Genomic DNA, 24,549 nt, shown 5'->3' on the forward strand with positions numbered 1-24,549 from the left:
CAGAGATCAGTGTTTTTGTATATTTCGCTGCTCTCGCGAATTCCTTGTATATATATATATATATATATATATATATATATATATATATATATATATATATATATATATATATATATATATATATATATATATTATTGTGCACACGAACAAGTGGTACTGATCAATAACAACACTGCGACTAGCCAAGGACTCGAACCCATGCTGCTTTGGCCTGCCTCATGGTGGGCAAAAACTCATAAGAACATAAGAAACATAAGAAAGAAGGAACACTGCAGCAGGCCTACTGACCCATGCAGAGCAGGTCCATGTCCCCTCCCCCCCCGGATTAGCCCAATGACCCACCAAGTCTGGTCACCTCCACTCAAGGATGGAGCACGGCACCAGACCCAGCAGCACAAGCTAGTCAGGTCCAACTCACACCCACCCACACCCACTCATGTATTTATCTAACCTATTTTTAAAACTACACAACTTTTTAGCCTTAATAACTGTACTCGGGAGTTTGTTCCACTCATCCACAACTCTATTACCAAACCAGTGCTTTCCTATATCCTTCCTGAATCTGAATTTTTCCAACTTGAAACCATTGCTGCGAGTCCTGTCTTGGCTCAAAATTTTCAGCACGCTATTTACATCTCCTTTATTTATTCCTGTTTTCCATTTATACACCTCGATCATATACCCCGTGTCCGGGGCCCAAAACTGTTCAACAGCCTCCCATCAAGCATTAGGGGAATTGCCAATAAACCCCTGGCTGCCTTCAAGAGAGAGCTGGACAGATACCTAAAGTCAGTGCCGGATCAGCCGGGCTGTGGCTCGTACGTTGGACTGCGTAGGCCAGCAGTAACAGCCTAGTTGATTAGGCCCTGATCCATCGGGAGGCCTGGTCATGGACCGGGCCGCGGGGGCGTTGATCCCCGGAATAACCTCCAGGTAACCCCCCTAATTCTACGCCTTAGGAGAGAGTGCAGATTCAGGGCCCTCAGTCTATCATCATAGAGAAGATTTCTGATACATGGGATCATCTTTGTCATCCTCCTCTGTACGTTTTCCAGAGCATTTATATCCATTCTGTAATAAGGTGACCAGAACTGAGCAGCATAGTCTGAATGAGGCCTAGCCAAAGATATATAGAGTTGAAGAACAACCTGAGGACTTCTATTATTTATACTTCTAGATATGAAGCCAAGTATTCCGTTAGCTTTACTGCGAACACTAGTGCACTCTTGTCTTGGTTTTAGATTACTGCTAACCAGAATTCCTAAATCCTTTTCGCAATCAGTAGTATTAAGATCTACATTATTTAGTTTATATGTCGCATGGGTATTTTTCTGTCCAACATTTAGAACTTTGCATTTGTTTATATTAAACTGCATCTGCCACTTCTCCTACCATTGCATCAGTCTATTCAAATCATCCTGGAGTGCTCTAGTGTCTTCATTAGAATGAATTGGTCGGCCTATTTTGGTGTTGTCAGCAAATTTGCTTATGTCGCTATTTATTCCCTCATCTATGTTGTTTATGTAAATTGTGAACAACAACAGGCCCAACACTGACCCCTGAGGAACACCGCTTGTGACGTGCCCCCATTCTGATTACTCCCCATTTATGCAAACTCTCTGCTGCCTATTTGTCAGCCATGCCTCTACCCAGGAAAAAATTTCTCCTCCTATTCTGTGTGCCTTAAGTTTCCTCAATAGCCTCTGATGTGGAATTCTATCGAAAGCCTTACTGAAGTCCATATACACAATATCATATTCATTACCATGATCTACCTCCTCAAACACCTTAGTGAAAAATGTTAGTAAATTCGTAAGACAGGAACGCCCCTTTGTAAAACCGTGTTGAGATTCATTAATCAATCTGTGCCTATCCAGATGGCTACGAATTGCTTCGGAAATTATTGATTCCATAAATTTTCCCACAATGGAGGTAAGGCTTACTGGTCTATAGTTCGAAGCTAAGGACCTGTCACCTGCCTTGTAAATAGGTATTACATTTGCCATTTTCCACTTATCAGGCACTATGCCAGTTTGTAGTGATATGTTAAAAAGATTAGCCAAAGGTATGCTAAGTTGCTCTTTACATTCCTTTAACACCCTTGCAAACAGTTCATCAGGACCTAGAGATTTGTTAGGTTTTAGTTTCTCTGTTTGTCTGAGGACCATATCACTAGTTACCGCAATCGTGCATAGTTTATTATCATCCTGTTCTACATAATCTATTATTTCAGGAATATCGCTAGTATTTTCCTGGGTGAAAACTGAGAGGAAGTAGGTATTGAGAATTTCACACATACCCTTATCACTGTCAGTGATCTGACCAGAGTTACTCTTAAGTGGGCCAATCTTGTCCCTAATCTTACTTCTGTATACCTGAAAGAACCCTTTTGGGTTAGTCTTCGAATCTGTTGCGGCCTTAGCCTCATAATTCCTTTTTGCTTTTCTTATTCTGTTCTTTATTTCTCGTTTTAACTGAATATATTGATTTCTTAACTGCCCATCCCCTCTTTTGCATTTTTATTAATTTTATTTTGTGTGCAATATAGCATTTCTTGATGCAGTGCATTTTTTTTCTGTGATTTTGGCACTATTCCATACTCTGATATCTTTGCTGTGTCAACCTCCCTTGGTGCAAGTGAATTACCTTTTTTTGTATTCCAAATTGCAACTGCCAGGACCTGTAACCTTTTTCTGCGTGTTGAGAAAGCTTGCAGCACAGTTTAGTGTTGTGTAACACCTGATTTATTTTGAATTTTGTGCAATTTTTTTCTACCAGTGTTTACAGTCCAACTCCTTTTTCATAAATTTTGTTGCCAGTCTCCTGGTGCAATTATTAAATACTCTTAGCATCATTTTGTGTACTCCCCTGTAGTTCATTCACTCGCATACATCTCTTATTTTGTGTTTCAGAGTGTACCACTATTTTTGTTGTTGTTGTTGTTGTTGTTGTTTTGCTAAAATTATTTCCATCACTAAGCAGTTTACCTAGTACCGTGGTGCTGTGTTCTCTCTGACTCCGTGTTGAATTGTAGCCAATGCATACCATTTCTTGCTCTGACCTGTTTACCCTCTTCGTGACCTATTTTGTGCTTGAAAAATTGACGTCATGGCTAAGACACACAGTGGCCGTACCGCTAGTCCAGTTCCTGCTGGCGCTGGCAATGGTGCCTCAGCCGGCGTGACCATGCCGTGGGAGCGCGATGCTTCCCTGACAGTCGGTCAAGTCGTGGCTCACTTCTCGACCGCTAGTGGGTCGGCTAACCGTCCATACCCGACCCTTCTTTTTGACGGTCGTTCGAATAGGTTAGAGCCATGGCTGCAATCAGTCGAGACGACTGTTAAGGCCCAATTTGATAGTCCCACGGACATTCGTGCTGCTGTTGCAGCAGTGGATCTCACCCGGGATGATAGAGGCGCCTTTGTGCAACTCGATCGCGTTTGTGAGATTCAGTCTTTGGTTAAGCTTAAGGAGGAATTTAGGCGCTATTTTCGGCGTAGTCTCCAACGCCATTACCTTGAGATCTTGACCAGCGTCTTGGCCGAATGTCAGTACAGGCACGAGAGCCCCCTGGCTTGCATTTGCCGGTTTGAGCAAGCCGCCAAAGATTTTACTGATGCCATACGTTCCACTAAGTGGGTGATGGGTGATGACAGTATCAAGGCTAAAGACATCGTCCCCATGCTAGCTGTAGGCATCATGCAGAGGGATGCCCCCCTAATGCTGTTGATGCGCTAGGACTCGGCCCTGAGCACGCAGTCCTGGGTGCATATGATGTCATTGACGCAATCAAGCCGCCTGCCGAGAAAGGCAAGGTTTGTCGCTCTGCAGACGATCCTATGCCCGTCCTTCTGGCACTGTCCACAGTGATCCCGCGAGCGCAGCCGGAAGTCACTTTCGCCGCCGCTGTCAGACAGCCAGCCCTCAAAGTTTCCAACCCCAGTCCCACTAACACTCGCCCGAGTAAAAATAGCGACTAGAGTAACAACAGTCAGTCCCATACAAAGAAGCCGTCGCCGACTTCCAGGACCAAGGCAAAACGTCGCCAGCACACACCACCTCCAGCATCACCTGCTAGGCACGTGGTGACTTGTTTCAACTGTGGCAAACGCGGGCACTACCGATCTGAATGTTACAAACCTAAGTCCCCGCGAGGTAACCGTTACCATCCCCACACTCAGTATCAAGGTAACCGTCACCGTCCCCATGCTCAGTCTCGTGAGGGAGTCTGTATGTACCACAACACTTCCAGTCATACCTCTAATGAGTGTAACAAGCTGCGAAGTATTCTGTCAGCACAGCAGAGCAAGCAGTCGCCGCGCAATGCACGTGCTAGTAGAAGCCCTTCCACTAGTTCGGGGGAAGAGGCGCGTCCAAGAAATCAGCGAAAGACATAGTAACCCTGTCGGAGTCGCTGTATTCCGTCCCTGTCCACAATGCGTTCGCCACCCTGGGCAGTGATATGCTTGCCGACAGTGAGGAAACAGTGTCTCGACGTTGTTGCCGAGACTCGTACCGTACCTTCCAGGTCGAGCCTCGTCAACAAGCGTCGAGCCTCAAGCAGCTGTGACTCTGGGGATTTCGTCGGCCTGTCATGCCTTCATGTTTGGTATGACAACCCATATGGACCACTCATCAAGTCCACTGTCCACCATAAGCTTGTCCAGCTTTTCCTAGATACAGGTTCGGTGGTTAACATCGTCCGCTCCACTCTTTTCCGAGACATTGGCCTTCACGTGGCCATGTTGACAGAGCTGTCTGTCATTCAGACCTTGAGAGGAGTCTCAGGTAGTCCGCTGACGGTTCGTGGTCGTACAACGTTAGAATTTGTGGTCCAGGGTCACAAGCTGTCCGCAAAATTCTTAGTCGTAGATAATATTGTTTTCCCTGGTGACCTGCTTATAGGGTTCAAAACCATGGCAGACCTTAGGATCCACTTAGATCCAGCTGAGTGGAAAGCGGAATTCAATGGAGTGGATGTGCCCTTTTGGGGCGTGCGCTTAGGATCCACTACATGCTACTCTGTTTCAGAGTATGCACAGTGCCTGGAATCGTTGGAAACTGGTGGTTTCCGTGGCACATTTTCCCCGGGGTCGGTCTCTTGTCCTGATTGACCTCATAGTAGAGCTCGTTGCCCATCACCTCCTGGCCATCAGTGAAACCCAGTCTGGGGATGCCCAGTCTAACCTTCACTCTAACTCAGCACTGTTGTAGAGAACAGCAGTTGTCAAGCCGCAGTATCCCTGTCGGCAGGCAACTGTCTGACTTGTGTCATGACATCAGCGAGCAGAGTTACTGCTTGTACAAAGTATGACGTCACCTTGTCAGCTAACTCGCTCACTCCTGTTACTGTGTACATGAGCAGAGCTTTTGAAGGAGACCATGTGCTTGTTGACAACGACACGTGCCGAGTCAAGGGCCTCTCCCTTGAACTATCCTTGCACAGAGTGCAACGTGGTAAGTTGCAAGTTCTTGTTGTCAACATGCACAGTCAAGAATTTCCCCTTTGGAAGAATACCTCACTTGTCGATCTTGTCAGATTCCCTCTCCCGGTGAGAGTGGAGGGTGAAGCCCCAGCTGACTTCCTCGTAAGTGCAGTTCTCCCAGGCTAGTCTGCTGCTGACTCTTCCAACACCCGGCAAGTGTAGGAAGATGATCTAGCTTTGACAGACTATCCTGAAGAGGTCCCAAAACTTCTCCAGGTTCTCAATCATGCATGTTCTGCAGTCGCACTAGATGGTGAGTCGATGGGTTTGACCCCACTGATCTCTCATCGTATTCTACTTGACAAAGGTACTAAACCCAGTTATGTACCTGCGTATCACCTGCCACATGTGCAAAGAGTCTTCGCCAAAGAACTCATTACACGGATGCTCCGTGATGGAGTTATTGAGGAGTCCACTTCCCCATGGAATGCTCCTCTCATTCTGGTCCCCAAGAAAGACGGAACCTGGCGCCCTGTTATCGATTACAGGAAACTGAATGCATGTACAATCCCAGACCGCTTTCCGTTGCCAGTTCTGAACAACCTGTTGCAGAACATCGGTGATAATAAGGTCTTTTCAACTCTTGATCTTCTTCAAGGGTTCTGGCAGAACCCCCTCGATGATGAGAGCAAAGAGTTGACAGCTTTCTTTACGCCAACTGGTCATTACCAGCTCAGGAGGATGCCCTTCGGCTTGTGCGGAAGCCCAATCACGTTTAGTCGTTTGATGATGACAATTTTCCGTACCCTCCTAGGTGGTTGGCTCATGGTCTACCTAGATGATCTCATAGTCATGTCGCAAGATGTCCCGACACATCTCGAGAAACTTGACAGGGTATTGGACAGGCTAGCTCAGGCAAACCTTAAGGTAAAGCTCTCCAAATGTCATTTCCTCCGGAAGGAAATAAAATTTCTGGGTCACGTAGTGACTCAGAATGGCATAAAGACGGACGATGACGAGTCTAAAATCTCGGCCGTGCAGAAATTCCCCAGACCCATGACGGCGGGTGCAATCCGGTCCTTCATAGGCGTGGCAGGTTTCTACCACACCTTTATCATAGGTTTCTCCACCATTGCTGCACCCCTGACACGCTTACTCAAGAAGGATGCCCCTTTTGAGTGGACATGTGATCAAGAACGAGCGTTTGTCACTATCAAGAACAAGTTAACATCAGCCCCAACCCTTAGATTCCCTGATTTCACCAAGGCATTTACCTTGACGACTGATGCCAGCAAAGTTGGCATCGGTGCAGTCTTGTCACAGGAATCTAATGGTAATCAACAGCCTATTGCCTATGCTAGCTGTGTCCTTACTAAAGTGGAAGTCAATTATTCAGTGACAGAGCTAGAAGCTTTAGCCATTGTATGGGCTTTGAGTCATTTTTGGGATATCATCTACCATTATCCTATCAAGATTTACACAGATCATCTGCCTTTATTGGCCCTCTTTGCTAATAAGAACCTCTCGGGAAAGCATGCTCGGTGGTCGCTCACGTTCAAAGACTACAACCCTGAAATTTGCTATGTCCCAGGTAAGCAAAATGTTGTAGCTGATGCCCTGTCGAGGCATAAAGCATTCGTGAGTGTCGACAACTCGTTCTCTGTGGAGGATCTTGAGAGAGCTCAACTACAGGACCCTGTGTGGTCTCCAGTTCTTCGTTTCCTGACCAAGGAGGACGTTGACTTACAGGTCAAGTCTCCCGTTCCACTGAAGGATTTGGTGGTCAACCAAGGAGTACTGTGCCGTGTTGCACAGCTGGTGGACCCTGGCAGAACCATATACCAACTGGTGATACCAGAGTCCATGATACCAGCTACTCTTGGGTTGATCCACGATGTCCCAGGTGTAGCACACCCCGGGAAGGACCGCAGTATCAAACAGGCACGAATGAAATATTTCTGGCCTAAGATGGCAGCGGACATTGCCAAGTATGTACATAAGTGTGTTGTTTGCCTACAGCACAAGGGTACCGTTACAGGTCCTAACCCCATTCTAAAGTATCCCATTACAAAGGAGCCCTGGGAGAGAACTTCTGTCGACCTGTTGACGAACTTCTCGACCCCAGAGAAGGGAAATAAGCACCTGCTTGTAATGGTAGATAACTTGACGCGGTACAGTGAATTAGTACCCATTTCTGATAAAACTGCCGAAACGGTTGCTAATGCTTTCCGTGAGCATGTCGTTCTCCGTCATACCTGCCCACGTGTCCTTCTGTCAGACAATGGGTCTGAGTTCATAAATGCCAAAATGCAGGATCTTTGCTCCAGATTTAACATTCACCAGCGCCAGTAGCTCCACGCCACCCTGCGAGTAATGGTCTTGCTTTATTATTATTATTATTAAAGATTAGCTGGTATTCTCCCGGCCCGGGCCTTTTCCAAGTGGTGGCCCGGCCTTGGCTCCCTCTTTAGGGAGTGTCTGAGACTTAAGTCTCCCATGGGAGGAGGCACAAGTACCTCCTCATCTTTGGGACCAACTGTCCCCAGGCCTAGCCACAAGCTAGGCCTCTCTGGTCTGCCATCCCCGCCCCAAGGGAGCAAATGGGAATGACAGTCTTATGAGCTAAAGGCTCGGGCTCAGGCACCTACCCTACCCTAGAAGGGTTAGGCATGGTATCGATAATGGTCTTGCTGAACGTACAAATCGCAAAGTCCTGGAAGTGCTCAGGGTAACCATTAACCCAAGTTGTACTACATGGGATGAGGCTATCCCAGATGTTCAGTGTACATTAAACTCCTCCCTCAACAGCTTGATCGGTGAGACACCTCATTTCTCTTTGTATGGCTATGACAAGCGCTTACCATACGAAATTCTGTTTGCTCCACCTAGACCTACTTACGATACTGATAACCCCAGTGTAGTAAAGATGTGGACAACGCAGCTTGTCTTCCAGCAGGTATGAAAGAACCTTATGAAAGCTACTGATAGGTTCACGTCTGAGCGCAATGCCCTCGCCAAGGAAAGCAAAGTGGAACCAGGTTGTAAAGTTATGTTGCTCAACCCAGCGCAGACCCCAGGTATGCACAAACTTGTCCCAAAATTCGTGGGTCCTTACCGTGTCCTCCGACAGCTCCATGGCAATAAGTTCGAGGTGAGGGAGATTGCTGCTGGAACTATCAAAGAAGCCCACCTTGATCACATGAAGTATGTGGACCATGTGCAGGCCGAAGCAGAGCTGGAGTCGTGTGCGTTGCAATGCCACAATCAGACCAATGCTAGGGACAACCTGTCTACTCCTTCTCCCACTACTACTGTTACTGAAGATGGCCCAGTAAGGCTCCATACTTATGGCCTGCGACCCAGGACAACAGTACATTTCTGTGACATTGGCGTATCTACTGGCTTGTCTGACTCCTACGCTAGTTTTGCTAATTGTTTGCTTGCAGAAATGGGTATAAATGCGCACACATTATATAGCTAGTTGATAATAGAGTCAGGGTGGACAACATCATGTAATTATGTAAATACTTTTAGAAGGGTACCCAGAGTATAATGAATTCCATGGATATAATATTATTGCACCCAGTGTCTTTTAAAAGCCTGTATTATGGTCAGGGCAGTGCTGCCCTCTGAGTCACATGTCACACCTTAGGAAATGCTACTGTCAGTCATTGTTTGCAGATATGAGGGTGCAACAGCATTGTAGACGAGTGGTCAACTGATGTTCAGCCCTGCGGACAACCTGTATATAGAAGATTTTAGTTCCAGTGCTGACGTCTCCGGACTCTCTCCTCAATGAAGCAGCGCGGGCAAGCCAGTTTTCTCTTCCCCTGGATGGGAAAGTTTTTTTTTTGCCTGTTGCATTTTTATGTCCATTTTTGATTTACAAGTGAGCGAAAGCCAGTCCCTCTCTGGGGTAGCTAGTGTAAGTAATTCCTTTGCACCTACGGGCCCACCAGGTGCGTGGCCGAGCAAATGTAGACAGCCTGTAGTGTCAAAACAGACAACCTATGCCATCTGCCAGCTTAGTTCATATTTCGTGGCATTTAAGTGCTGCCCTCTGTAGGCTCACCCAGGTCAGTGGGAGGCTGGGCCCATTCGCCCTCACTCCCTGGTCGACCGACTTGATAGGCACAAATACTCCCCCTCCACGCACTGGCTAGCGGTCATTCCCTCACATTGCCCGTTGTGTACTCACTCCTATCCAATTAAAGCCAAACTAGTCCACGGCCGTATCATTGCTACCTATGCTACCTCCATCGGCACTAAACCGCTGTTCAAGAGCAAGAACAGTAATAACAGAAGACTGCAGATGGAGTACAGTCTAGGGGGCCAGAGACTACAAACCTCACTCAAGGAAAAAGATCTTGGGGTGAGTATAACACCAGGTACATCTCCTGAAGCGCACATCAACCAAATAATGGCTGCAGCATATGGGCGCCTAGCAAACCTCAGAGCAGCATTCCAACATCTTAATAAGGAATCGTTCACGACCCTGTACACTGTGTACGTTAGGCCCACATTGGAGTATGCGGCACCAGTTTGGAACCCACACCTAGCCAAGCACGCAAAGAAACTAGAGAAAGTGCAAAGGTTTGCAACAAGACTAGTCCCAGAGCTAAGAGGTATGTCCTACGAGGAGGTTAAGGGAAATCAACCTGACGACACTGGAGGACAGGAGAGATAGGGGGGACATGATAATGACATACAAAATACTGAGAGGAATTGACATGATGTTCCAGAGATTGGACACAGTAACAAGGGGACACAGTTGGAAGTCGAAGACACAGATGAATCACAGGGATGTTAGGAAGTATTTCTTCAGCCACAGAGTAGTCAGGAAGTGGAATAGTTTGGGAAGCGATGTAGTGGAGGCAGGATCCATACATAGCTTTAAGCAGAGGTATGATAATGCTCACGGTTCAGGGAGAGTGACCTAGTAGCGACCAGTGAAGAGGCGGGGCCAGGAGCTCGGACTCGACCCTTGCAACCTCAACTTGGTGAGTACAACTAGGTGAGTACACACACACAGCTGACAAATGCAGACGTGGCGGCACAAGGGTCCGAGAACTTTAGTGTTTTTAAGGCACGCAGTAACTGCTAGCAGTAATCAGTGGTAGCGACAACGTGATAACCAAAGTGATAACCAAAGTTATTAGTTAAAAAAATGTCAAGAGGAAACCTGAAATCATCAAAATTTTTAAGTGCCAAACCATTAGGGGCCTAGTAGGCACCTGTTGCCACACAGATTCAAATATACAAAGATCAAAGCGAGTGTGAAAGTGAAAGTTGGTGTTCAAGAATTATGAGAGATTGGTTAACAAGTGAAATGTGGGGCAGCATACAGTGAGAGTAAAAAAGTTAATAAGTAAAGAGAGAAAAGAAAAAATATATAACTGGGGAAGGTGGCAGGAGTAGGCCTCCATAACAGGTTGTGTGCCATTATAAATATAAAGTGTAGCTCACCGAATGTGAAGTGTATTCTATCATAAGTGAAAAGTGAAAACATTTGAGGAACGCGGGATGCATGAGCATATATGGTTATAAATATCACGGGTGATGGATTTTCAAAATAGTGATACAAGGCCTTCATGTAGGACAACTACGTCATCAGCAACTGGCAACCTGTCATCGCCCCGCTGCCAGCGCAAGTACTTCTCACCTATTGTGGTTGTATGTTGTTAGATTCTGGTCTCTGCATCACTGCTAGATACTGGTCACTCACTCCTGCAAGCTATTACCAGAATTAGAGTAGAAACAGCATAGATAAGGTGGAGATAGGTTTGTTGAGAGCGTGAGGAGAGGGAAGCTGCCTAGTGAGGGGTAACGTTAGACACACGCACACACGCACACAAGTGTGTGTGTGTGTGTGTGTGTGTGTGTGTGTGTGTGTGTGTGTGTGTGTGTGTGTGTGTGTAGAAGTTGAGAGAGGCTAAGTTTTAGAACCTAGTATTACTTTCCGTATTTTATAAGTAGAATTGATAAGTGTTAGAATTACTATTGGTAAGCTTTAGAATTACTTGTATTACTACTGGTATTTGTTAGCAGTATGAATAATTAGAAGTGAGGGCACACACACACACATTTAAAAGGATGGAACAAGAGAGGGAGAGAAAATTAGGAGAGCTTTGTGCAAAAATGGAGACAGAGCTTTCTGTGAAACTGGAAAAGAGGTTGGAGAAGGAAAAGAAGAATTGGGAGGCACAAGTCAAAACTGCAGTAGCCAGGATGAGGGTCCTAGATGATGAGGTAAACAGGCTGAAGTGAGTTACAGGGGTATTGACCAGAGAAGACACAGCATATAAAACTGGGAGGCTGGACAGGAAGGAGATATGAATTATGTTAAGATCATATTATCCTGCCAGGCAGGGCCAAGGAGTGAAAGGGGAGAGCAGTGTGGCACAGATGGAGAGGGTGATAGGTCAAATGCAGAAGCACAACCATGCTACCAAGAGCTACTGGAAAAAACAAGGTAGAAAATGGCCACATACAGACAAGAACCAGAGTCACAGAGGGAAAGGCAATGGGAGGGGGAAAAGGCAAAGTCAGTGTTTATTCATGGGCTTCAGGAGAGCGAGGGAAGGACACACACTGAAAGACGACAGGCAGAAAGAAAGGAGATTGAGAACATCACAGAAATAGGTGAAGAAGACATGGACGAGAATGTAAATTTTCATAGAATAGGGGAGTACTTGAAGGGGAGAAAACGACCGATCAAGCTGATTTTCAGGACAGAAACAGTGCGGAACAGGATCCTCCAAGAGAAACCATGGTTGAAGTATTTGGCAGAGTACAAGAGGGTGTTCCTAGACAGAGACAGAACACAAACAGAATGATAGCAGCTGAGGGAGAGGACACAAAAACGAAAGGAGCTAGGAAGGGAGGCAAGGACAGAACCAGAAGAGGTCAATTAGAGCAGGGCAGAGCAACAAGAGCAAGCACACACAGAACCATCCCCAGAACCTCACAACCTATCACACCATCCAAACACTAACTACAATCCATACTCAAAGCTCCCACCCAACACTCAGCTATAGAATCCCACAGTACACTACCAGGTCCCCCACCCTCACAGGCCCCCCAAACCACAGTGTTGGAGAGGAAACTGAAGATATGGTACACAAACGCTGATGGAATAACAAATAAGTGGGATGAGTGGCACGATAGAGCCAAAGAGGCATCACCGGACATCATAGCTCTCACAGATGCCATCTTTCCAATGGGATATCAGATCCTGAGGAAAGGCAGAGGAAACAGGGGGGTGGAGGAGTGGCACTGCTGATCAAAAGCCGATGGAATTTTGATGAGCTGGAGAGAGGAGACAGTGAAGCAAGTGATTACATAGCGGGAATGCTTCAGTCTGGAGGTCCCAGGTGGTAATTGCAGTGATGTATAACCCCCCACAGAAGAGCAGGAGGCCAAGGCTAGAGTATGATGAGAGCAATATAGCGATAGTTGACACACTGGCTGCAGTGGCCAGAAGGGTTCATGTGTACATGGCAAAGCTACTGATCATGGGTGACTTTAACCACAAGGAAATCGATTGGGAGAACTTGGAGCCACATGGGGGCCAAGATACATGGAGGGCTAAGATGTTGGAGGGGTTACAGGAAAACTTCATGTACCAACACGTAAGGGACACTACAAGAGAGAGAGAGGAGAGGATGAACTTGCAAGACTGGACCTAGTATTCGCCTTGAGTAGTGCAGATATTGAGGACATCACATATGAAAGACCCCTTGGGACCAGTGATCATGTGGTTTTAAGCTTCGAATACACAGTAGATCTACAATTGGAGGGGGAAACAGCAAGGCCTGGGCAAATGAAGCCAAACTACAAGAAAGGGGACTACACAGGAATGAGGAACTTCCTGAACAGGGATCAGCGGGACAGAGAACTGGCAGGGAAGCCAGTAAATGAGATGATGGAATATGTAACAACAATATGCAAGGAAGCTGAGGAGAGGTTTGTACCCAAGGGTAACAGAAATAATGAAAAATCCAGGATGAACCCATGGTTCACCCAAAGGTGCAGGGAGGCAAAAACCAAGTGTGCTAGGGAATGGAAGAAGTATAGAAGGCAAAGGACCCAGGTGAATAAGGAGAGCAGTCATAGAGCCAGAAATGAATATGCACAGATAAGAAGGGAGGCCCAACGACAATATGAAAACGACATAGCAGCGAAAGCCAATTCTGACCCGAAGCTGTTATACAGCCACATCAGGAGGAAAACAACAGTCAAGGACTAGGTAATCAGGCTAGGGAAGGAAGGAGGAGAGACAACAAGAAACGACCATGAAGTATGTGAGGAACTCAACATGAGATTCAAAGAAGTGATCGCAGAGGAGACAGAAGGGGCTCCAGAAAGACGGAGAGGTGGGGCACACCATCAAGTGCTGGACACAGTACACTCAACCGAGGAAGAAGTGAAGAGGTTTCTGAGTGAGCTAGATGCCTCAATGGCAATTGGGCCGGATAACATCTCTCCATGGATCCTGAGAGAGGGAGCAGAGGCACTATGTGTACCCCTAACAACAATATTCAATACATGTATCGAAACAGGGAAATTGCCTGAGGCATGGAAGACAGCAAATGTAGTCCAATTTTTTTTAAAAAAGGAGACAGACATGAAGCACTAAACTACAGACCAGTGTCATTGACATGTATAGTATGCAAAGTCATGGAGAAGATTATCAGGAGAAGAGTGGTGGAACACCTAGAAAGGAATGATCTCATCAACAGCAGCCAACATGGTTTCAGGGATGGGAAATCCTGTGTCACAAACCTACTGGAGTTCTATGACATGGTGACAGCAGTAAGACAAGAGAGAGAGGGGTGGGTAGATTGCATTTTCTTGGACGTTCGACACAGTTCCACACAAGAGATTAGTGCAAAAACTGGAGGACCAGGCAGAGATAACAGGGAAGGCACTACAATGGATCAGGGAATACATGTCAGGAAGACAGAAGGGAGTCATGGTATGTGGCGAGGTGTCAGAGTGGGCGCCTGTGACCAGCGGGGTCCCACAGGAGTCAGTCCTAGGACCAGTGCTGTTTCTGGTATTTGTGAACGACATGACGGAATGAATTGACTCCGAAGTGTCCCTGTTTGCAGATGACGTGGAGTTGATGAGAAGAATTCATTCGGTCGAAGACCAGGCAGAACTACAAAGGGATCTGGACAGGCTGCAGACCTGGTCCAGCAATTGGCTCCTGGAGTTCAACCCCTCCAAGTGAAAAGTCATGAAGATTGGAGAAGGGCAAAGAAGACGGGAGACGGAGTACAGTCTAGGGGGCCAGAGACTACAAACCTCACTCAAGGAAAAAGATCTTGGGGTGAGCATAACACCGGGCACATCTCCTGAGGCGCACTTCAACCAATTTTCTGCAGCATATGGGCGCCAAGCAAACTTAAGAACAGCATTCCGACATCTTAATAAGGAATCGTTCAGGGCCATGTACACCGTGTATGTTAGGCCTGTATTGGAGTATGTAGCACCAGTTTGGAACCCATCCCTAGCCAAGCACGTAAGGCAACTAGAGAAAGTGTGAAGGTTTGCAACAAGACTAATCCCGGAGCTAAGGGGCATGCCCTACTAGGAGAGGTTAAGGGAAATCGCCTTGACGGCACTGGAGGACAGGAGCGATAGGGAGGACTTGATAACGACATATAAAATACTGGGAGGTGGACAGAGACGGGATGTTCCAGAGATGGAACACAGAAACAAGGGGTCACAGTTGGAAGATGAAGACTCAGATGTATCACAGGGATGTTAGGAAGTATTTCTTCAGACACAGTGTTGTCAGGAAGTGGAATAGCCTAGAAAGTGACGTAGTGAAGGCAGGAACCATACATAGCTTTAAGAAGAGGTTTGATAAAGCTCATGGAGCAGTGAGAGGAGGACCTAGTAGCAATGAGTGAAGAGGCGGGGCCAGGAGCTATGAATCGACCCCTGCAGCCACAAATAGGTGAGTACAAACAGGTGAAAGCAACCACCCAAGGAGGTACAACTGTATTGCCACGTGCACAGGAAATGGAAACCTGTAATTTTTTTACAAAACAATAGGATTGCTGATGTCTTTTCTGTCTCATAAATACACAAGACAACAGGTGCATTTTGCTACTTCTACTTGCACTTAGGTCACATTACACATACATGTACATGTATATGTATGAACACTCATCTGAATTTTGTTCTATTTTCTTAATAGTTCTTGTTTTTATCTATTTCCTTTCATCTTTATGGGGAAGTGGAAAAGAGTTTTTCCTTCATAAGTCATGGGTGTCGTAAGAGGCGACCAAAATGCCAGGAGCAATGGACTAGTAACCCCTTCTCTATAAATTACTAAAAATACGAAAAAAAAAATTAATTTTCGTGGATGTAATGCAGATGATAAGAGAGGCAGATGATTGCCAATTTTATGAAGGAAAAGAAGTTGAATGTTCTAGCTCTAAGCAAAGCAAAGATGAAATAGGTAGTTAAGGATCAGTTATGAAAGCAGAAGGAATGTGAATGTATAAATTCAAGGATTATGGAGAGAGAGAAAGAGAGAGAGAGAGAGAGAGAGAGAGAGAGAGAGAGAGAGAGAGAGAGAGAGAGAGAGAGAGAGAGAGAGAGAGAGAGAGAGAGAGAGAGAGAGAGAGAGAGAGAAGGGTGGAAGGAGGTAGCTGACCTTACCAGGTAATGAGTGAGGTGCAGCCGAGACTGCCCAACTCACCTCACTGAACTGCACTTCTTACCTTATTAGGAAAGATAAATAAAATGACGGGGACGGTGAAAATATTATTCCAGGTGAAGGTTTATAAACTAGAGGAGGAGGCAGTTTGGGTAAAATATAAGCAACTATTGGTAAAAAGATCGTCTAGTGAGAGTATAGGCAGTGAGACTGAAGAAGTATGGCGTAGTTTTAAGACAGTAGTTTTAGAGTTTTCAGTAGAAGTTTGTGAGTATAGGAGGGTGGGTGTGGGAGGGAAGAAGAGCAATTGGTGGAATAATGAGGTAAAGAGAGTAGTAAGATAGATAAAGTTATCATATGAGAGGTTTTCACGAACTAGAAGTGATAAAAGAAGGGAGGAGTACATGAATAGAAAAAGAGAGGTTAAGAAAGTGCTGAAGGAATGTTAAAGAGCAAATGAGAGAGAGTGGGTGAGAGGCTGGCAACAAATTTTGCTGAGAATAAGAAAAAAAAATTGGAGATTAATAAGTTGAGAAAGCCTAGGGAGCGAATGGAGTTAACAGTTAAAAATAGAAATAGAAGAGGAGAGTGATTAGATGAAGGGTTGGGATATTGGCAGGTTGGAGGGACATCTAAACAGTGATTGTATATGAGTGATGATGAAAGTGTTGAATGATGAAAGTTTTTTCTTTCTTTTGGGATTTTTCTTTCTTTTTGGGCCACCCTGTCTCGGTGGGAGACGGCCGACGTGTTGAAAAATAAAAGCCTGTTGAGTATACTTGGTAAGGTGAATGGTAGAATTATTACTGAAAAATATAAGAGTAAGACGAAGAGCAGGATCATAGACAAACAAGGAGGCTTTAGGAAGGATAGGGGGTGTGTAGACCAAGTGCTTACAGTAAAACATGTAGTTGAACAGTATTTAGATAAGGGTAAAGAGGCTTTCGTGGCATTTACGGATTTAGAAAAGGCATGTGATAGGGTGGATAAGGGAACAATGTGGCAGATATTGCAAGTGTATGGAATAGGTGGTAGGTTACTGAAAGCAACTGAGAGTTTTCTCGAGGATAGTAAGGCTTAGGTTAGCGTATGCAGGAGAGAGGGAAATTATTTCCCAGTAAATGTAGGCCTTAGACAGGGATGCCTGATGTCACCGTGGTTGTTCAATATATTTATAGATGGGGTTGTAAGAGAAGTGAATGCTCGGGTGTTGGGAAGAGGTGTGGGATTGAAAGATAAGGAATTTAACACAAAATGAGAGTTGTCATAGATGCTTTTTGCTGATGACACTGTGTTTTTGGGAGATTCTGAAGAGAAGTTGCAGAGGCTGGTGGACGAATTTGGAAGGGTGTGTAAAAGAAGGAAATTGAGAGTGAACATTGGAAAGAACAAGGTGATGAGGATAACAAAAACAAAAATAGATAATGAAATATTGGATATCTGATTGGAGGGAGGGAGAATGGAGGAAGTGAATGTATTCAGATATTTGGGAGTGGGCTTGTCAGCAGATGGGTCTATGGAAGACAAGGTGAACCATAGAATTAATGAGAGGAAGAAGGTGAGTGGTGCACTGAGGAGTCTATGGAGACAAAGGACATTACCCATGGAAGCACAGAGAGGTAATGTATGAGCGTATAGTGGTACCAACGTTTTTATATGAGTGTGAAACATGGGTGGTGAATGTTGCAGCAAGGAGAAGGAAGGAGGCAGTGGAGATGTCATGTCTGAGGACAATGTGTGGTGTGAATATTATACAGAGAAACCGTAGGGTGGAGACTAGAAGGTGTGGGAGTTCCTATAAGTATTATCCTGAGGGCAGAGGAGGGGCTGTTGAAGTGGCAAGGTAGGGGTCGTCCTAGGAAAGGTTGGAGGTAGGGGGTAAAGGAGGTTTTGTGTGCAACGGGCTTAGACTTCTAGCAAGCATGCATGAACGTGCTAGGTAGGAGTGGAGGCAAATGGGTTTTATGACTTGACGTGTTGTTGGAGTGTGAGCAATGTAATATTTATTAAGGGATTCAGGGAAACTAGTTAGCCGGACTTGAGTCCTGGAGGTGGGAAGTACAGAGCCTGCGCTCTGAAGGAGGGGTGGAGATATGTTGCAGTTTTTGAACTGTGGTGTAGACGCGCCTCTGGCAAGACAGTGATGGAGTGAATGATTATAAAAGTGTTACTTTTTTTTCTGGTCACTCTGCCTCTGTGGGAAAAGGCCCATGTGTTATATATATATATATAATATATATATATATATATATATATATATATATATATATATATATATATATATATACATATATATATATATATATATATATATATATATATATATATATATATACATATATATATATATATATATATATATATATATATATGTGCATATATATGTATATATATATATATATATCTGTTTATATATTTTTATATATATATATATATATATATATATATATATATATATGTCGTGCCGAATATGTAAAACTGGTCAATTAGCAAGAACTCATTTAAAATTAAGTCCTTTTTAAAATTTTCTCTTATACGTTTAAAGATATAATTTTTTCATTAATGTTAATGTAAAAATTTTCAATTTTGCACCAAAAGAATCTTAGAAAACTTACCTAACCTTATTATAACAAGAACAATTTATTTTAGCCTAACCCAACTAAATATATTTTAGATTTGTTTACAATAATTTAATACTAAACAAAGACAGTGAAATATATTTTTTTCGTTAGGTTCAGAATGATTTTGGCGAAATTATTGCATACACAAATTTTAACTTGTCCTATATGGCAAGATGAGCGTTGCTATTTAAGCCAAGATCGCAAGTTCTGCCTATTCGGCACGACATATATATATATATATATATATATATATATATATATATATATATATATATATATATATATATATATATATATATATATATATATATATATATATATATATATTTATATTTATATATAATGGGGTCCACCTCTGGTGTAAATTGTGGGACCCATAGCCTCGGAGAAGTGGATAAAAAGGCTTCAAGGAAAAATATTTGGATTTCTTACTGAAGCCGTTTGAATATTCCACTTCTCCTACCACACCATCTTTTCATATTTTTTTTTAACAATATGAATATTTTATTACATAATATGGTACAGAAGATTTAAGAGATACATTGTTGATATAAAGGTGGCATATACGGTACATGTTGTTACGTGTGTATCACCGATTATAAGGCGAAAATCTCATCCAGCTCCTCAGAGCTGGGTCGCATGCCCAAAATACAGCAGGCATTACCCCTTTGAACAGCCGCACTGAGCCGCTGGAACAGAAAACTAACTGCCCTGGGATCCCTAGTTACCCTGATGAGTCTTTTTCCCAGCTCCTTAAGGAATTTAGATGCACTCTTTCCCCATGAGCCAAGGGTCTCTGAGCCTATGGGAACAAACATATAATGATGGGCAAGTTCACCATATTTTCTAGACTTTTGGGACTCCCTGAAGCTGGCAGCTGCCCCTCCTTCCTCCCTGGTGTATTGGAGATAGGTATCAGCCAAGGTAGATGCACATGTATAGTCCCACACCACCTGCTTCCCATCTGTCCAGGCTTGAAGGGTGATACCATCTGGACGCTTCTGGCTGCCATCAGATCTGCATAGTTGGAGTGGCTCCCTTACTGCTGGGCATCCAGCTGTTGTGAGGCTCCTCTTGATAATGTTATTGACCTCCTCATGTCTTGCAATCTTTCCCTCGGATTTACGGCACACAAGACCATGGTACCCGAATCGGTCTGCTGCTTCACTGCCACAAATACACCTGTGTTCGGCGAGAATAGGGGCGGCAAGTCGAAGGGCAACACCGATGCGGATGGTCTGTGGGTCGAGGCGTGTGCCAAGGCTGGAGTTGGGAACAGCCAACAGAAAGTCCCCAGCATGAGGGGCTCTCACTGCCAGGAGGCGGGCTCTATCCTTCCCTGACACTGAAGCATTGTTGAGGCAATATTTTCCACTATTGGACCATCCCAGTGCGATTGTTTATAGTTGTTGGGGGGAGCAGGCCTGGTTTCAGAGCCCTTTAGATTATCCCAGATCATTGCTCCGTCAATGAATTTTTGGTCCTGGACTCCAATCTTGTCCCTAAGATGTTCAGGGAGAATCGCTGCTACAAGCTCTCTGGATGCAATACACGAGGACAGAAAAGCAGGTAACGCAATCTGTGATGACTTGCGGACACCAATGCCTCCTAGTCTGACTGGAAGTGTAGCTTGGTTCCACTGCCCGTCTTCTAGAGTAAGGTTAAGTACTTTCGTAAAAATCTGCCTCAGAATACTGTCATATTCGTGCAGTATAGGGTTATCATATGAAGGTGCACATCTTAGGAAATATGTCAACCTGGGCAGACTCAAGCACTTTGTGAGAAGGTACAAGGCATCGTGGGTGTCCAGATTGCCTATTCGTTGTTCCATTCTCCTTAACTCTTCCAATTTCTTCCTGAGAATTGTGTCAATGGCATTGCTTCCCAGAGGTGCTCCTAGCAAGACACTATTTGTGGGGGCAATGACTGCTGCTCCTGGTAGTTTTGATCTCACTGCATTTATCACTTGTTGACTGACTGAGATGATTTCACATTTGGATGGATTCAGGATGAGACCCATTTCCTGTCCCCGTGTCATTACCTGTGTAAGGTCATGTAGGAGGGACTCCTTTGTACCTGCTAGTGTGCCATCATCTAGGAACCAGATGTTTAGCTCGCTGGTCAGTCTGACTGTCATTTCCCTAACTGCTATACAGAAGAGAAATGGTGCAAGAGGATCTCCTTGTTGGACACCCTCCGATGATGTGATTTCATGCTCTCCAAAGAGAAGCATTGATTCCTTGCTATACCCAGCTGAAACAAAAGGGAAGAGACCAGGGAAATGTTCTTGTACTGCTGCTAATACCACGTCTCTTTTCAGGAGATTGAACGCATTCTTGAAATCTAATTTTACCACTGCATTGTCCTCAGGCAGGTTGTTGATATACGCCCTTGTTGCATGAACTGCTGCTTCACTTCCTTGAGAGACCCCAAAGCCAAGCTGGTTTGGTTGAAGCATCATGGCTGCCTGTGCACGAATACTTCGGACAGCAGCTTTGGATACGAGGCGGCGTAACGTGTTGCCTACTGCAATTGGCCGAATTCCTCCACCCTTCTTTTTAAGTGCACAAAGTGTTGCACCAAAAAAGAAAGGTCTAATTTCATCAGGAATCAGACCAGCCAAAGAATTGTTGACGAACCTTGTGATCTCTGAAAGCAGTGTCTCTGCAATTTCCCCAATAACTGGATTAACCATTTCCTTTAAATGCTGTGGCCTTATTCCAGTGTAACCCCCAGCAGAGCCAGATGGGAACGACATTATTGCTTTGTAAATGTCTGAGTCTTCCACAATAAATGGTTCCATAGTGGGGACAGAGGTGTTGGAACTGTTGGTGCCACTGGTTTCCCTGGCAGGGTGCTTTCCTCTAAGTGCTTCAGCAGTGTCAGCATCCCTGGGAGCAACTGTATCTTCACTGGTAATAATTCTGATTGCCCCCACTGTGTTGCCCTCTTCAATTTTCTTACTCACCTGGACTCTGACTTTTTCACTGTCAGTAGAGTGAGTGGGGGTTCTGCCTCTCCCTTTTTTGTGTTGATGGGGAAGGCGAATGAGGTTATCAACTCTAGGAAAATCTCTTAAGGATTTAATTATCATTGAGGCTAGCCTCTTTCCCCTTCTTTCCGGCACAGCTAAGCAGACATTGCCAAAAAGTAGCAAGTTGTGCCATGCCTTGATGGTTGGTGGAGCATTTAAGATAGTGGAACCATCGTTTACTTTTTTCAGGAGGTCTGTAAGTTTCCCAGCTGGGTGTGGACGGGCTGCTTTCGGAATATGTGTGAGTGTCCTCGTACCTGTTGCTTTAATTGCTTCCAAGAGATTGTCTGATGAGATGAAATCTGTTGGAGTGGGTTCAGGTGCCTGAGGTGGCTATGGATCATCACTTTCCACAGGAGGACATCCTGAACCAGGGCAACTACCGTGTTTGCGGAGGAAACCATTAGAGTTAAGACAACGAAGCTGTAAGCATGACCGACACTTGCCTCTCCTAGTATTGCCAGCCGTGCCATTTCCCTGGCTGCTTGCTTCCTCCTGGTTGGCATCCATCTCCTAGACTAGACAACAGGAGTGGAATATGACATGCTGTGTGGGTATGGTGCGTGGAAGGTAGTGAACTTGACCGTGGTGGCCTGGTGGAGTTTGAGGGGCTGGGAGGGGAAGGGAAAAACTTCCCCTGGGAATTAGGTGGGGGAGGCACAGGTTGAGTGGGGTTATCCCGGGGAGTACAATACACATGGACTTGCACACTATATATTGTTCACACTGTCTTACAATACACATAACTTTATTTGTTTCCCATGTACACTATGAACAATGTGGGTATGGGCACTGCTGAACCAATGTGTTCACTCACCATCTAGTTACACATCCCACCTCTTCCACCCCCGTGACGTGGGGGAGGATGCACTGACTGGTCACTCCCTCGTGGCCTGGTGGTTAACGCTCTCGCTTCACACGGTGAGGGCCTGGGTTCGATTCCCAGCCAGAGTAGAAACATTGGGCGTGTTTCTTTCCACCTGTTGTCTATGTTCCCCATCAGTAAAATGGGTACCTGGGTGTTAGTCGACTGGTGTTCGCATCCTGGGACACTGACCTAACGAGATGCTCAGCATAACAAAGTGGCTTTCTATGTAGTAGTATGTCATTGTTGTCCGCTAGGACTGTAAACCATGTACATGTACTTGTAGTAAATAAAGATTATTATTATTATTATTATTATTATAACATATGCCTCTAAATAGTCCATGCATCGACACAATCATTTCCACGTTAACTGGAAGCATGGTGCATGGTGCTGGATATAGATGTTTTTATAAGAGCTTTTCGAGGTTTGTATGAACGATAATCTTGGCCGGTACTCATACACAGTGTAGGCCTTATACTCCCCCACCCCTCCACTGGCCGTCTTCCTCACTACCACCACTCACCAACATTCACAAACTGCACAACACTTCCACAATTTACCTTGAAACGGTGCACTGAAATGTCTTCTCGCTTCACTGGAATCTTCCCAGTGTATTCACAATAAGTCCATGGTTGAAATATCTTGGTGAAATTTTTCACCATGTTCGTCACTAACTGCCCCACAGTTCGCTGGGAAAAAAGTCTAAATGTGAGTAAAGAAAGTGGATTTTAAGTGACATGTTACTTCTCATGTTTTTGTAAGCCTTGATGAGGTTTTCCACGAAGTCTTCATAGTTGCCTTCCCTTCTGTTTCCAAGAAATCCCTTCGCCACTAACTGGAATGCTTCGCAAGCAGCTTTCTCCTCCCCATGAAGGTCTGATTCAAAGTCACCGTCTTTAAGAAGCTCTTGAATCTGAGGACCATTGAAGACTCCCTCTCTTATCTTAGCATCGCTCAGTGATGGGGAATTTTGATGTTAAATTCTTGAATCCCTGACCAGATTTGTCCATAGCTTTTACAAAGTTTTTCATGAGCCCCAGTTTTGTGTAGTGGTGGTAGCAAAATTTTGTTTGGTTCAATGAGAGGTGGATGTTGAACATTTTTCATCCCAGGTTCCAGTGATTGACGAGGTAGCCAGTCTCTCCTGATGTAGTGGGAACCTCTTGCACGGCTTGCTCAGTGAATATTTATCATAAGTTTAAAAAGTGTTTGACTAAGAAAATCACCTGCCTTTCAACTCAAAATATAAACTTGGACATGACAACCACCTTCTATGACTGCTGGAACAATGATGAAGGTCAGTGAGACTGTGAGTGTGGTAAGAAACACACTGCCACAAGCCTGTTGGAACTTGTTGTGACACGTAGATGTATACTGAAAAGTAGAGCTAACAATCAATTTTAACCATGATATTCATTATCAGTGACCTAAAATTGGTTGGAAATTGCTACTCTGGTCTCGGAAACATTTTGGTTGTTAATCAGTATGTGTGTGTATGTGTACTCACCTATTTGTACTCACCTATTTGTGGTTGCAGGGGTCGATTCATAGCTTCTGGCCCCGAAACTTCACTGATTGCTACTAGGTCCTCTCTCTCCCTCCTCCATGAGCTTTATCAAACCTCGTCTTAAAACTTTGCATGGTTCCTGCCTCCACTACATCACTTTCTAGGCTATTCCACTTCCTGAGAACTCTATGACTGAAGAAATACTTCCTAACATCCCTTTGACTCATTTGAGTCTTCAGCTTCCAATTGTGACCCCTTCTACTGTGTCCCATCTCTGGAACATCTTGTCTTGGTCCACCTTGTCTATTCTGCGCAGTATTTTATATGTCGTTATCATGTCTCCCCTAACCCTCCTGTACTCTAGTGTTGTCAGGCCAGTTTCCTTAGCTCTGGAACTAGTCTTGTTGCAAACCTTTGC

This window comes from Cherax quadricarinatus, chromosome 21 (assembly GCF_038502225.1).
Source record: "Cherax quadricarinatus isolate ZL_2023a chromosome 21, ASM3850222v1, whole genome shotgun sequence".
NCBI classification, from domain to species: domain Eukaryota; kingdom Metazoa; phylum Arthropoda; class Malacostraca; order Decapoda; family Parastacidae; genus Cherax; species Cherax quadricarinatus.